The 16,287-nt window shown below is 42.7% G+C and overlaps 1 pseudogene; it reads left to right on the top strand.

The window, feature by feature from the left end:
• Positions 1 to 2,974: 2,974 nt before the first annotated feature.
• LOC124556886 lies at positions 2,975 to 3,092 on the top strand (annotated as a pseudogene).
• Positions 3,093 to 16,287: the final 13,195 nt, after the last annotated feature.

Genomic DNA, 16,287 nt, shown 5'->3' with positions numbered 1-16,287 from the left:
CCCTCTGCCCTGGCACTAGAGGGCACCGTCTAGACTAGAGGGCATTTGTCCAATGAATACCCGTTTATCATCTGCATTTCTTCTTGGTGTAACAATTTTAATGGCCAGTAGTGTATGTCGTCCATACGGGAATCTATCCGATGGTCAAATGTCGGTATATTTGCACGACTCTTCTCCGTGAACGATTTCTTGAATGTGAAAATTAAAACTTTGGCATTTCATTTGGTATCTTCAGCTGCCACACCAGACTCGTCAACAAGGGACTGAATGGAAGCCTTAGATCCGCTTTGCGATTTTACGTAAGACCGTAATTTTCACGGGTTCTCTGCCAGATCTTTTGCTGAGGTGTGACGGTGGTAGCAGTACGCTTCGCTCACAGATCTTTTCACAGACGCTCCAATCTCTACTAATCTTTGCTTGTCGTCATTTGTGCTATCTCTTTTCAGCAGACAGTGCAACAGCCCCTGCGTCCTAACACCTTCCGAATTTAGTTATCAAACGATGGTGTGTCTTTTCCATTCTTTATCCACGTACTAGGCACATAACTCTCCAGACCACGATTTACAATCTGCTTTAACTTTGCCCATAACAAAGCGATCCCATTTCGCTGCCTAAGTGACATGCTAATAACTGCTTATTTGCTTTATCTAGTAGAACCACTCTCCTAGCCTTCTTGACTAATTTATTAATTTTCGTAATCACAGTTGCTATAATAACGTCATGCTCGCTAATCCCCGTTTTTGTACTGACATTGTCGTTAAGATTCGGTCTGCTTGTAGCTACGAGGTCTAAGATATTTCCATTGCGTAGGAGCTGCCGAGCTAGCTGCTCAAGACAGTTTTCAGAAAACTTGATCGAGAGTATTTCACATGATTGTCTGTCTGTAAAAACAACAATGAATCCACAGACATCTCAATCTATACTCGGTAGGTTAAAGTCACCTCCAACTGGTATTGCATGATCTGGATATTTACGCGATATTGACCGTACAGTTTCTTTGAATGACGCTATAACTGCCACAGCAGAATCGGGTGGTCGGTAAAAACATTCAAAAATTTACTTAGATTCATCTACACCTATTATAAGATACCAGATAACATCACTATCACACTCAACTTCGACCTTTGTAGAGGCAACATTTTTGTCAACTGCAGTGAATACTCCCCCTCCTATGCCTTATTTCATACACTTTAAAAATTTTCACATAAAAAATTTGGAGACATTACTTTTCAGCACGCCCTCGTACTAGCTCTGCCACAGAGGTTAACAAAGAGAGGAGGGAACCAGTTCCGCTCCACAGACGTTCTGTCTTAGCGAGAGGGAAGAGTGGGATAAGTAAGGAATAACCTGCCTGTGCGTTACTGGTAGCCTGGCCTAAGAAATGGAAACTTGGTTTCATGTTTTATTGGAGGTAATATGGATCTATAGCTCATGAATACCATAATACCATAATATTTCGTCTAAAATGAAACTTCGGAATACTGCTACATAATATTACGAGGACGATAAAAATTCAACAATAATACCACTGTGGCTATTATTGCACCATCGCTTTGTCTGCTGAGCACAAGTCGTCAAAAATCGAAGAAGACTTCTGAATCCTGGTAGCTCTGCATTGGGGAGCCCAGAGCTAACGATACTACAAGGAAATAGAGATTTTAGTTATTTCCTGTCGTTTGTTGTCATTAAAGCGGTGCAATGTTTAAATGACTCAACAAGTTTACTTAAAAGTAATAAAGCGTGACATTAGTTAGTCTTTCTCACAGTTATCTCCCAGGAAAATGCAATGGCGATGTTCGTTGATATATTGTGTTACATGGATAACATGCAAGAAAGTTACAGAGATCCCACTGTACACTGCTTCACAACAACACTGTGATGGAGTAACGCGCGAAAAAATAAAGTATTTGCATACACTACTAATGGTGCAAGAAATAAATGAATAAAGCTTCAGAATAAAATATTCACGTCATTGCCCACAACACGATTAATTGTGACAGAACTCAAGCTCCTGTAAGAGTTTCTTTATCTAGAAGAATCAAATTAGAGGGACGTTAACTGTAATTGTGAGTTACAGGCTGCACACTCTCGCTAACGGAATCCTCAATTCAGTGATACCGAATTCTATGCGGCACTTTCACGTTGATTCCGAGTTGCTATATCCTGAATGGTTTTAGCAAGTGATGTTTTATGTCAACGGATAAGTCAAGAAATAGACAATAGATGCTATGAAAAGAAGAAAACTTACACATTCACGGGAGGAATAGGGTATTGTCGAGATGAAACATAGTCTCAAGATTTTTTTCAAAAAGGTCGGTTTGTGCTGCAACCTAGAATTCCCATCTGATCTGTTGGAAGTAACCGCAGTCGGTAATTGTGCCTGAGACTGCCGGCGTTGCCAGTCGTCTGATACGACGCTTCAAAGAATGGACAGGAATATAACAGTCAATTAAAGTCAATGAGGTCGTAGCTGAAGTCAGGAAACAAGTGAGATTTGGCGGGAGCGAGATCTTTAACCGAATCGAACGTTATTGACTCTACTCACAATCCAATTTTAGCCTGGGTATAAATGTTCTTCGACATATTTTGTATGTTTGTGGTGGTACAAGATTACACGTGATGCTAGAGGTTGGTATGAATCACCATCGAAAACCACAATAGCTACGATTGGTGAGAGCAATACCATCGATGGCAGCCATTCTCTCAGGTACATTGTGGTGCCCACATCCTCAGAAAACTCTTAAGGTTTACCTGCGGATATCAGGCACTTGTTGGCCTTAATGAGAAATTATCAGACGGTGTGTGCCGCTGAAATGTCCGCATCGGTCCATTAGAGGGAATATTAAGGAGGTTCAGCCGCTCTAGATACAATGGTTGCTGATCAGAGCATCATTAATGTGGGTTAGGCACTTGAAGATGGTGATGTGACAGTCACACTATCAGACCTAATAATTCATGCATCTTACAAGTGGATGGCAACGGCCTTGCCGCAGTGGATACACCGGTTCCCGTGAGATCACCGACGTTAAGCGCTGTCGGGCGTGGTCGGCACTTGGATGGGTGACCACCCAGGCCACCATGCACTATTGCCATTTTTCGGGGTGCACTCAGCCTCGTGATGCCAACTGAGGAGCTACTCGACCGAATAGTAGCGGCTTTGGTCAAGAATAACATCATAACGGCCGGGAGAGCGGTGTGCTGACCCCACGCCCCTCCTATCCGCATCCTCCACTGAGGATGACACGGCGGTCGGATGGTCCCGGTAGACCACTCGTGGCCTGAAGACGGAGTGCTTTTTTACAACTGGGTGCGCTTACGGTGAGTTATTACTGTCAGTCTCATTAGTAGGGATCTAGAAAAGATGCCTCATGTTATAGATTGTAAGTTCTGAGTATATAGGGTCACGCTGTCGAGCCCTTCCATGGATACCTGAGTTTGTATGTTTGATTTGCCGGATCTGTCTGCAATTGCTATGAGCATTGATATGTGGTTGTATTCTATCACGACACTCCACCGATCTCACACATCGTTAACGGTCCTTGAATTTTTTTACAGTTCGCTGAGAGTTTTATTATAGATCGGTCTACAGTCCTGGCAGACCACACTTTCCTAGCGATTGAGGGCTGCTTCATCCTCTGATGTGTAATTATGAAAACGACCGTGTACACAAACCAACAGTCGACTCGATATTCTTTCGTCATACCAACTCTTCCAATGCACCAACGTAACTTTTATCAATGACACCACTGCTTAGTCGCGCCACTGCTAAAGACGTCGTTGTTAATACTGTCCTCGGGCGTTTTCCAGGTAAGAACCTGTTACATTATTGATTATCGAGTTTGGAGTTTCATGTCGAGCAGCGTACTGTGGGATGTAGTGAAAGAGACAGAGAGGAGCACCTGTGAGCGGAGTGAAGGCAGCTCCCTGGGCGGCACTGGCGTGCGCCGCTTGCGGCTGGTCGGCAGCGCCATTGCGGCGTCTTGCTGCTGCTGCTGCTGCTGTTGCTGCTGCTGCTGTTGCAACGTCCCGCGGTAGCGGTGCACCTCTACCAGCTCGCGCTGAAACACGAGCCGTCCACGTTGTCCACATTTTTCCTGTCCCCGTTGGGACGAACACAGCACTAAACTTACTGAATCATGCACGTTAGTAGCTTATCTACGAGGTTTCTGGCCCACACATTAGTAGCATATTTAGGGGGCTTCTGGCCCATAGTATCTGTGCTTGTGAGGTAACACGGACTGGTTGTCTACATGCAGGGGTATGTTGGGTGGCTCCTTCTTAAGCTACACAACGTTCTTGGAAACAGATCTAACGGTACAAAACTCATGTGGCTCACTACTCGGTGAGGACTGGCTACACATGTACCAGTTTGCTGCCAGAGGAGGGCAGCTGTGCGCTAATGGACTGCCAAGAACAGTAACATGAAGGACAGTCTGTAATGTTTAAGAAGGAAATGTGTGGCGTATCTAATAGGTATCTATAATGTTATTTCTCCAAGTTTATCCCCTGGGATGGAGATAGAAAGCACTGTGCTTCAGAGAAGCTTCCAGGCACATGGTGATTGTACTGTGCTGCCCAAAATGATAACGAAAATGACTTTAACCGAAATCGGTTTTAACCATTTCGGTCACAGGTCGCGACCAGTTCGGCTACAGCGCAAATAAATTTAGGTTCAACGGCAGATAATGGTACAGTACTTTTGTGTTGTTTCTAGCTATGAGTGTTATATGCCCTCACCCCCACAACCATTGTTTTAGTTGAAAAAAAAATTCGATAACCCATACGATACCATACGGTATTTTAATGGCTGTGTTGTTCAGATGTATGATGCAAAGTTTTTTTGGACATGTACGCATATCCGGAGAAACAGGCACAGCAGCGACTACAGCTGTTATGAAATATGTGAAATGTATTCGCACTTGCAAGTGTGGACAACCATCAGTTGCATAATGGAATGGTGACAATGAAAATTTGTGCTCGACCGTGAATTGAGCCTGGATTTCCCATTTATCGCAAATGGTGATCTTAGCATTTTTTCTTGATTTTGCTCGTTATTGTTTGTTGTATTTGGTTGGGGCAGACCTCACATGACACCTGTTCAAGTTCGTTGTTGGTTTCATCACTCAGTTTTTTTATTACAGAGGGCAGCCGTCCCTCTGACCAAATATGCTGAGCTACTATGCCGGCAGTATCATTAGGTAATCGAGCACGATTCATGGCCAGATCCAAACTTCTGTATGTCATGAACCCAAATTGATTCTGGCTATGAGTTGTTTTCAGATAGCCTATGGTAATGCAACCTCTCGCGATAAATGGGAAATCCGGGTTTGAGTCCCAGTCCAGTACAAAATTCCATTGCTGTCATTCCGTTGTAGAGCTGATGATTGCCCATATTCGAAAATGAGTATACATTTCATACATACAATGCCATTTTAACATCACACACACACACACACACACACACACACACACACAGATCAGATTTTTATGCCATTCTAACCTTTCTCGTATTAATAATGACGAATAGATGTAGAAAATGTCTTGACAATCACACTATGACCACGCTCAGGAATCCAAGTGTCCCTATCGCAATACTCAGTCTCTATAAAATATGATACTTCAAATGTGATAGACTTAAATTCTATGGAATTGGTTCTCTAAGCACTGGAAAACGTGGGAGATGGGAACGAGCTGAATACGTTATGATACTGCGTTCATAGTCTACATGCTTCCTCCGAGCATTCACTGGGGAAGAAGGGGTGTGACTAGGCTAGGATAACCAGGCCAACGCCCAAGAGCCCCAAGGAGTCTCCTGCCACACGAAAATCAAAATGGAAACGTGGAAAAATAGCAAATTCGGCATGTATCGATGTGGTATTATAGATATATATAACACTTTGGTGGTCAAAAGCTGTGTTCTGGAACTAGTCGTTTTAACGCATGAATATTGGCCTGTTCGGATTTTCCCAATCGCTCACAGAAAGTCAGCAGTTATATGCTTCACTTCTGCCACTGCACCACCCCATGATCTGTAAAACTCAAATTGTCAGCAAAATCTGTCGATACACGGACTAATCTTAGAGGTATTCCAATGTGCCTGCTGATCAGTTTGATCCTACTTTTACTATGTGTCGCCTAGCCCTTCGTACAAGTGAACCAGTTGTAATGTTGCGCCAGTGCCTAGAAATTTCAACATTTCTATTGGTCTTGTGGATCCCAAAGCCTAATCTCGATATTCGGATACAGCATTAGTAAATAATTAAATAATTATGAGAGTTAATGCTCCTGTTTTTGCAAATCACTATTCAGTTACTTCACCCAGACACGTTTCAGCACGTATGTATCATCTGGAATACTTTTAAATATTTGACAAATAACAGTGACAACTGAAAATTGAGTCTAACTTAGTATAACTTTTCCGTTGCTACAACTTTTAGTTTGTATTTTACTAGCGTATATGATTTGTAGCCCTTTTTTTCGTTTAGGCTGGAAAGCTTGTCATCACCTGAGCAATATGATTGATCTGGAAAAGTGACGAAACTATATTTGTTATGCGAAATTTATTTTTCCATAGGTGCCCAAGTAGTTTCATTGTTATTTTCTTCAGGCCTAAGTTACTCTCATGTAAACATAATCCGAAGACACTGTACATGTCATTTATCAGTGGAACACAAATTCAGCAGGAATTAATTTCGTAAAACATTGTACTATTAGTGTGACCGCATCCAGAGTTTGATGGTTTTCATTTTGTGCCTGAGGTGTAATTTTAATATCTCTTTGTCTCTCTCTATCCCCTTATCTTTTTATTTCCAATCCGAAAAAATGTGTGTGTGTGTGTGTGTGTGTGTGTGTGTGTGTGTGTGTGTGTGCGTGTGTGTGTGTGCGCGACGTTTTGGTGAGTCGACATAGGGGAACTGAGGCGACTAGGAGCAGGAGAGGGGGAACACTTTAGGTACTTGCCCCGGATCCCTCATCACTTTAGTTACGCTGCAACCTGAGAAGTCCAACTGTTGCCGCCGAAGAGTATCGGCCAGTAGTACAGTAACGAGCAATGACTCCTAACGGTGTAACAGACGACAGTTAGCCGCGAGCATGCGACAAACATGGTCCGAATAAATAAAAAAACAGAGATACAGCTCCACACAAAAGAATGGAGCTAATGTTTATAAGGAAAAATTACAATCTTCAGACTGAAACAAAGCTGTCTGACATAAGAAGATAGGTATTTAATATACGCTGATAGGCCAAAACATTATGACCGCTTGCTTAATATCGTGTTGGTCCATCTTCGAAATGCAAAACATCAGCGCCTCAGCGTAGCATGGATTCAGAAATTTCTTGGTAGGTTTTCTGAGGTATGTGACACCTGTTGTATACATGTGAGTTAAGCTGCACCTACACCAATACTCCACAAGGCACCTGGAGGTGTATCGCGGTAACTGATGCTTACTTCCCTGTTCCACCCACCAAGGAGACCTGCGAAGAACGAATATCGCTATGTCTATGTATTAGTTAAAATTCATCGAATTTTTTAATCGTGGTCATTTCGCGAGGTGTATGCGAGAAGAAGTAATGGGTTGACCGAGTCTTCTCGGAAACTACTGTCTCGTAACTTCAGTAGTAAATCTCTCCGTGATCCACAACGATTCTTTTATACCGTCAGCCACTAGAGTTCATTGAGCATCTCTGCAACGCCCTCGCATCGAATAAACGATCCCGTAACAAAACATGCCGCCCTTCTTTGGATCTTCTCTCGCTCTTCTCTCAGTTTTATCTGCTAAGGATCTCTGATTGATGAACAATAGTCAACAATCGACCGAACAAGTGCTTTGTAAACAATTTCTTTCTTGGAGAGCTACATTTTCTTAAGCGACTTCTATGAATCTCAGTCTGGCGTCCGCTTTTCTTGCTATGCCTTATGTGTAGTCATTCCACTTAAGGTCGCTCTGTATGGTCACTCCTAGATATTTTATGGTAGGTACTGTTTATAGCAATTTGTCATCAATAATGTAATTGTACAGTGTGCTCTTTAGATCATTTTGCAAATCGATACATCTACACATACATGAGTACTCTGCTGTTCAATGTCTGGCAGAGGGTTCATCGAACCACTTTCAAGCTGTTTCTCTACCATTCCACTCTCGAACAACTCGTGGGAAAAACGAACACTTAAATCTTTCCGTGCGAGCTCTTATTTCTTTTATTTTATTATGGTAATCATTCTTGTCCATGTAGATGGGCGGCAACAACATATTTTCACACTCTGAAGAGAAAGCTGGTGATGAAATTTCGTGAGAAAATTCTGCCGCAACGAAAAAGTCTTTGCTTTAATGATTGCCACCCCAATTCCCGTATCATATCCGCGGCGCTCTCTACCCTATTTCTTGATAGTACAAAACGAGCTGGCCATCTTTGAACTTTTTCGATGTCCTCCGTCGATCCTATCTGATGCAGATCGAACACTGCACAGCAATACTCCAGAAGAGGATGTACAAGCGTATTGTAGACAATCTGTTTAGTAAACCTGTTGCATTTGGCTTGTTTTATTCACAGCATTCTCTATTTGATCGTTGAAACTTAAATTATTCGTAACTGTAATCCCTAATTATTTAGTTGAATTTATAACGTTTAGGTTTCTGTGATTTATCGTGTAACTGAAATTTAGCGCATTCTTTTTGGTATTCACACTTTTCATTATTTAGAGTCAATTGCCACTTTTCGCACCATACAGATATCTCATTTAAGTCGTTTTGTTAATTTTTTATCATCTGATGACTTTATACGACGCTAAATGACAGCACCATCTGCAAACAATCTAACAGCGCCTGATACCTTTCCGCTAGTTACTGTCTTCCAACGTTGCTACTTGCTTACAAATAAACTGTGAACAGTCTTAAAGAGCTTCCGACGATTTCTACTAGATGATTCATATACCCTGTACAGTAAAGATCCTATCACACTTCCTTGTGGTGCTCCGGAAATTATCTTTGCCGGCCGCTGTGGCCGAGCGGTTCTAGGCACTACAGTCTGGAACCGCGTGACCACTACGGTCGCAGGTTCGAATCCTGCCTCGGGCACGGATTTGTGTGATGTCCTTAGGTTAGTTAGGTTTAAGTAGTTCTAAGTGCTAGGGGACTGATGACCTCAGAAGTTAAGTCCCATAGTGCTCAGAGCCATTTTTTTTTAAATTACCTTTACATCTTTCGATTCTGTTCCGTTAAGAACGATATGTTGAGCTCTATCTACAAGGAGGTCTTGAATCAAGCAGCAAATATGGTCCTATCGGTGAGATTGTATTTTTTTGTTTCGCTAAACGGCAGTCGGGGACGGTGTCAGCTGCCTCCCTGAAGTCAAAGAACGACATCAAGCGCCGTTTTCTGCAACGCTATGGATCTCATGGAGAAAAAGAGCGAGTTGAGTTTCGCAAGATCCCTGTTTGCTGAATCCACGTTGATTTTTATGAAGGGGATGTTCGTTCCCCAGAAACATCATAATTCTCGAGCATAAAACAGTTTTCATAATTCTACAACAGATCGACATCAACAATGTAGGCCTATAATTATGTGCATACTGTCTATAGAATATTACAGGTATCTCGTCTGTTCCTGATGCCTCTCCGTTGTTAAGCGAATGTAGTTGCTTTCATATTCTGCGATAGGTTATCTCAATGTTTGCCACTTCGACTTTCGCACGATCATTGAAAGGAGTAAACAATTTCGGAAGACAGGATTCTCTGTTATCTTCGATTACGGTTGCTGTATGGTTCCTGAATGTCTGAACAGATGATTTCGAACCGCTTACTGATTTTAATTAAGACTAAAAACTCTAGAGTTTTAGTCAGATCGGTTGATAAAATCTTAATTGCGAAGTAATTGAACGCTTCTCTCATTGCTCTCCTTACGGTCTTTTCCGCTTCGTTCAGCTTTTGTTTGTCATCCACGTTTTGACTTTTCTTGAAACTGTGAGGAAGCTCTCTTTGTTTAAGTATCAGTTTTCTTACATGGCTATTAAACCACGGTGGGTTTTTCCTATTCCTTTAGACCTTGCTTGGAACATACTTGTCTAATGCATATTGAACAGTGCTTCAGAATTTTTTTCCGTTTGTGCTCCACATCTCCGTCCTCATCACTGAATATTTGAAGTTCGCTGTTCAGATATTCTGCAATATGTACCCTGTCACTCTCGCTAAGCAGAAATATTTACCTATCTTTCTTAACATAACTTGCTCTACTCCTAGTCATAGTTGCTATCACAACCTTATGATCACTGATACCTTGCTGTATGTTACCTGATTAGACAAGTTCAGTTCTCTTTGTTGCTCGGAGTTCTACGACGCTACCTTCTCGAGTTGGTTGTCTAATTATTTGCGCTAAGTAATTTTCGGAAAACACATTCAGAATAATGTCACACGAATCCCTGTCTCTGACACCAGTTTCTAAAGCATGACTCTCCCAATGTATGCCGGGTAACTTGAAGTCATCTCCTATTACAGGATGATCAGGAAAGTTGCTAAAGACATTCGTTAAGTTCTCTCTGAAGTGCTTTACAACTACATATCTTGATCCAGGCAGTCTATAAAAGCATCTGATTACCATTTTAGACCGACCTTCGATCCTTAGTTTCACGTTTATTAATTCACATTCGGAATCCATGATAACCTCACTAGATATTAGTGACTTATTTATTGCACTAAACACGCTGTCACTATTGGATTCTAGCCTATCCTTAGAATAAATATTCAAGTCTGAACTTAGGATTTCCTTGCTTTTCCTTTCTGGCTTCAACTAATTTTCTGTTCCTAATACTATCTGGGCATTACAATCTTCAATAAGCGATACTATCCCTGGAACTTTTCTGTGGATGCTCCTGCTATTTACTAAAATCATATCAGTCCTTTCTATATTTTATCTACAAGGACAAGCATTCTCTGAAAACATTGTAGCTGATGCAAATTCGATTTTGGCTGGCAATTCGCCTTTGATCCGAGGGGGAAGGGGGTGAGGTGGGGTTCCTCTACCCTGAAAGCTCCCCATGTGCACACCACACATGCTCTAGTGTTCTAGCAGCTGCTTCCTGCATGCAGTGAGCGCCTGACCTATTAAGGGCAACCCTGCAGTTCTCCACGCGATAGTGGAGGTCGAGAAATTGACATCAGATCCCATCGCAGAATCGTCTGAGCCTCTAGTTCAGACTTTCCAATCTACTCCAAACTAGATGACTGATATCGACCCTTACTACGATGCTGCAAATGGTGAACTTAGCTTCACCCCGAGTGCTATGCGAGTTGTTCCCTCCCTGTTAGTCATCTGCCGAAAGGAACTGAGGATGACCTCAGAACCTAAGCGTCAAGTATCATTCGTGCAGCCAGTTGCATTCATTGCGCTCGACAGTTGCCGGCAGGTCTTCCTCCACGACTCCGGTGAGGACCTCCGCCAAACATACCTAGGGCACACTGGCATTCTTTTCTGCCCTGCCTGCTGTTACCCTTAGGGGCTCCATTACCTGCCTAACGTTGGAGCTTATAACGACTGGCTTACCGGCCCTCTGCACTTGCCTGGACTGGCAGGAAAATCGGCCGCTGGTCCGAAAGGAGAGGCGTCCAGTGCTGGCTCAGAAGTTTTATCAACACTGGATAGCACCTCGTACCTGTTGCTAAGGCATAAGGAGCCAGCTTGCAGCCTGTTTCCTCTTTCGCCAGCACGAACCCACCATCGTCCACCACTCAGAGTGAAGACGAACTGGTCAGATGCTGCTTATTTCAACTTCCCAGTTATCGCTTATAATCGAGGTACACTGTAGTTGGAATATGTCTGATCCATGCAGAGTGTAACATAATCGATAACGAAAACTGACACTGGTGGATGTATACAGTAATAGAACCAACAACTTTGCAGTAAATACTGGTTCGCGCATGAGCCGTTTGAGAGACAACTGCCAATGTGTACTTACGAAGCACCGATGGCTTCACTGTGAAATACTGTCGTAGTTTGTACAGAGGTATCGAAAACGTAAACTTTTCAATACGCCCCTAGCTAATTCGGCACAGATTTTACCCTTGGCCTACCTTAACAAGGATAATACCACTTTAGCAAGTTACACGTCACAATTTACTGTGCACTAGTACCTGTTAAAGAAGGTGTTCCATGTATCTTCCTCGCATTTGAATGTAAAGCTGTACTCGTCTCTACAGTGAGTTACGAATTAATTGAGACCCACGTCCCCTTCCTCTCCGGCGATCATCCCGCAAAACGTAACAAGGGCGTAGTACTCACTGCTCCAGTTCTTCACCTGTATCAGAGGGAATGATGTACGTTTCACATTGAGATGACCCACGATACAAAAACTCGGAGTATTGGCGACGGGCGATCTGGGATACCAAGGCTGTGCTCGAACTCTCTATCTTAGATCATATTTGCGCGTTAGATGAAATCCTACATCAGCAGCAAGTGGTGCCGGTGCCCCATGATGCATATACCACATTCCCCAACCACGGAGAACAGATGAAAGTTGAGCGCAATTACATGAATATTTTGTTGAAAAGTTTAGCATTAATTACATTCATACTGATTAGGGCAATATTCATACTGAAATCAGTAGTGGTGTGCAACCGCAAATTCTTATTTCTCTAGGGAACGGGTCGTTTGCGGACTCAAGTTTACTATAGCGTTATTACTTGTATTATAATACAGTTTCACACGTGTCAGTTGTCCTTATTAATTGTGATACGCCACCTATAACGGTGAGATGTATGAATGCATCGTATTGGCTGTGATGAGAACACATGAACATGATCTATGAAGTTAGAGGTTCCAGAAGTACAAACAAAGGCAGCGTAAGACTCTGGAAAATACACGAGTGTCAGCGTGAGTGGAGCGAACTTATAAAAGCAGGAAGGGTTCGTGCGTGGCATATTACCTGATGCGAAGGAACACCTACAATTCAAACATTTTAATCCAAGTCAGGCCATGTTACATCTGATAGGTGCACATGGTCCCTACCAGCAATATGTGTTTAAAACTAGGAAACTATACTCCTGCCAGAGTTTAAAAGATACAACTTCTCAACTTCCTTGCCTTCCCAATGGCCAGTGGTATACAGTGAGGTGACAAAAGTCATTGGATATCTCACAATATCGTGTCGGATTTCCTTTTGCCCAGTGTAGTGCAGCAGCTCGAATTGGTATGGACTCAACAAGTCATTAGAAGTCCACTACAGAATTTTGATCCATGCTGCCTCTATAGCCGACTATAATTACGAAAGTGTTGTCGGTGCGGGATTTTGTGCACGAACGGACCTCTCAATTACGTATGCTAAATTTTCGACGGGATTCGTGTCAGGAGATCTTGGTGGCCAAATCAGAAATGGTTCAAATGGCTCTAAGCAATATGGTACTTAACATTTGAGTTCATCAGTCCCCTAGACTTAGAACTACTTAAACCTAACTAACCTAAGGACATCACACACATCCATGGCCGAGGCAGGAATCGAACCTGCGACCGTAGCAGTGGCCAAATCATTCATTCGAATTGTCCAAAATGTTCTTCAAACTAGCCGCCAACAATTGTACCCGGAAACATGGTGCATTGTCATTCACAAAAATTCCATAGTTGTTTCGGAACATGAAGTCCATGAATGGCTACAAGTGCTCCTCAAGCTGCCACCCATAACCGAGGACCCAGTCTATATCACACACTATACAGCGTTAATTCACCAGCTTGCGCAGTCGCCTGATGTCAACCGGTGACCGTGGTTTCATGGGGTCGGCGCCACATTTGAGCCCTACTATCAGCTTAAATTGGGACTCGTCTGAGCAGGCTACGGTTTTCAAGTCATCTAGGGTCGAACCGATATGGTCACGAGCCCAGAAGAGGCGTTGCAAGCGAAGTTGTATTAATAGGAAAGGCACTTCATTGGCCGTCAGCTGCCATAGTGTGGTGAAACTGGCACCCGACCTTCGAGGAATATTTTTTCAGCGTTCTTGATAGGTATGCAATAGTACTATAATTCTCAAAGATCTACAGAACTTTGAGAAGAAAAGAATAATACTTGGGAAAATCATAATCTTGTACAAAAAATTAATTGCCAGATTTGCGAACAAATTAATAATCACAGCTTTGAATAGGCCCATGAACCATGGACCTTGCCGTTGGTGGGGAGGCTTGCGTGCCTCAACGATACAGATAGCCGTACCGTAGGTGCAACCACAACGGAGGGGTATCTGTTGAGAGGCCAGACAAACGTGTGGTTCCTGAAGAGGGGCAGCAGCCTTTTCAGTAGTTGCAGGGGCAACAGTCTGGATTATTGACTGATCTGGCCTTGTAACGCTAACCAAAACGGCCTTGCTCTTGTGGTACTGCGAACGGCTGAAAGCAAGGGGAAACTACAGCCGTAATTTTTCCCGAGGCCATGCAGCTTTACTGTATGATTAAATGATGGTGGCATCCTCTTGGGTAAAATATTCCGGAGGTAAAGTAGTCCCCCATTCGGAACTCCGGGCGGGGACTACTCAGGAGGACGTCGTTATCAGGAGAAAGAAAACTGGCGTTCTACGGATCGGAGCGTGGAATGTCAGATCCCTTAATCGGGCAGGTAGGTTAGAAAATTGAAAAAGGGAAATGGATAGGTTAAAGTTAGATATAGTGGGAATTAGTGAAGTTCGGTGGCAGGAGGAACAAGACTTTTGGCCAGGTGAATACAGGGTTATAAATACAAAATCAAGTAGGGATAATGCAGGAGTAGGTTTTATAATGAATAAAAAAAAGGACGGCAGGTAAGCTACTACAAACAGCATAGTCAATGCATTATTGTCGCCAACATACACGAAGCCCACGCCTACTACAGTAGTGCAAGTTTATATGCCAACTAGCTCTGCAGATGACGAAGAAATTGAAGAAATGTATGAGGAGATAAAAGAAATTATTCAAATAGTGAAGGGAGACGAAAATTTAATAGTCATGGGTGACTGGAATTCGGTAGTAGGAAAAGGGAGAGAAGGAAACGTAGTAGGTGAATATGGAGTGGGGCTAAGAAATGAAAGAGGAAGCCGCCTGGTAGAATTTTGCACAGAGTACAACTTAATCATAGCTAACACTTGGTTCAGGAATCATAAAAGAAGGCTGTATACATGGAAGAAGCCTGGAGATACTGACAGGTTTCAGATAGATTATGTAATCGTAAGACAGAGATATAGGAACCAGGTTTTAAATTGTAAGACATATCCAGGGGCAGATGTGGAGTCTGACCACAATCTATTGGTTATGAACTGTAGATTAAAACTGAAGAAACTGCAAAAAAGTAGGAATATAGGGAGATGGGACCTGGATAAACTGACTCAACCAGTGGTTGTACAGAGTTTCAGGGAGAGCAATAGGAACAATTGACAGGAATGGGGAAAAGAAATACAGTAGACGAAGAATGGGTAGCTTTGAGGGATGAAATAGTGACGGCAGCAGAGGACCAAGTAGGTAAAAAGACGAGAGGTAGTAGAAATCCATGGGTAACAGAAGAGATAATGAATTTAATTGATGAAAGGAGAAAATACAAAAATGCTGTAAATGAAGCAGGCAAAAAGGAATACAAATGTCTCAAAAATGAGATTGACAGGAAGCGCAAAATGGCTAAGCAGGGATGGCTAGAGGACAAATGTAAGGATGTAGAGGCTTATCTCAGGAGGGGTAAGATAGATACTGCCTACAAGAAAATTAAAGAGACCTTTGGAGAAAAGAGAACCACTTGCATTAATATCAAGAGCTCAGATGGAAACCCAGTTCTAAGCAAAGAAGGGAAAGCAGAAAAGTGGAAGGAGTATATAGAGGGTCTATATAGGGGCGATGTTCTTGAGGACAGTATTATGGAAATGGAAGAGGATGTAGATGAAGATGAAATGGGAGATATGATACTGCGTGAAGAGTTTGACAGAGCACTGAAAGACCTAAGTCGAAACAAGGCCCCGGGAGTAGACAACATTCCATTAGAGCTACTGACAGCCTTGGGAGATACAGTCCTGACAAAACTCTACTATCTGGTGGGCAAGATGTATGAGACAGGTGAAATTCCCTCAGACTTCAGGAAGAATATAATAATTCCAATCCCAAAGAAAGCAGGTGTTTGCAGATGTGAAAATTACCGAACTATCAGTTTAATAAGTCACAGCTGCGAAATAATAACGCGAATTCTTTACAGACGAATGCAAAAACTGGTAGAAGCCGACCTCGGGGAAGATCAGTTTGGGTTCCGTAGAAATGTTGGAACACGTGAGTCAATACTGAACCTACGACTTATCTTAGA

Source organism: Schistocerca americana, chromosome X (assembly GCF_021461395.2).
Source record: "Schistocerca americana isolate TAMUIC-IGC-003095 chromosome X, iqSchAmer2.1, whole genome shotgun sequence".
In the NCBI taxonomy this organism is placed as follows: domain Eukaryota; kingdom Metazoa; phylum Arthropoda; class Insecta; order Orthoptera; family Acrididae; genus Schistocerca; species Schistocerca americana.
Note: the sequence above shows the minus strand (reverse complement) of the source record. Positions and strands in the feature narration are given on the sequence as shown.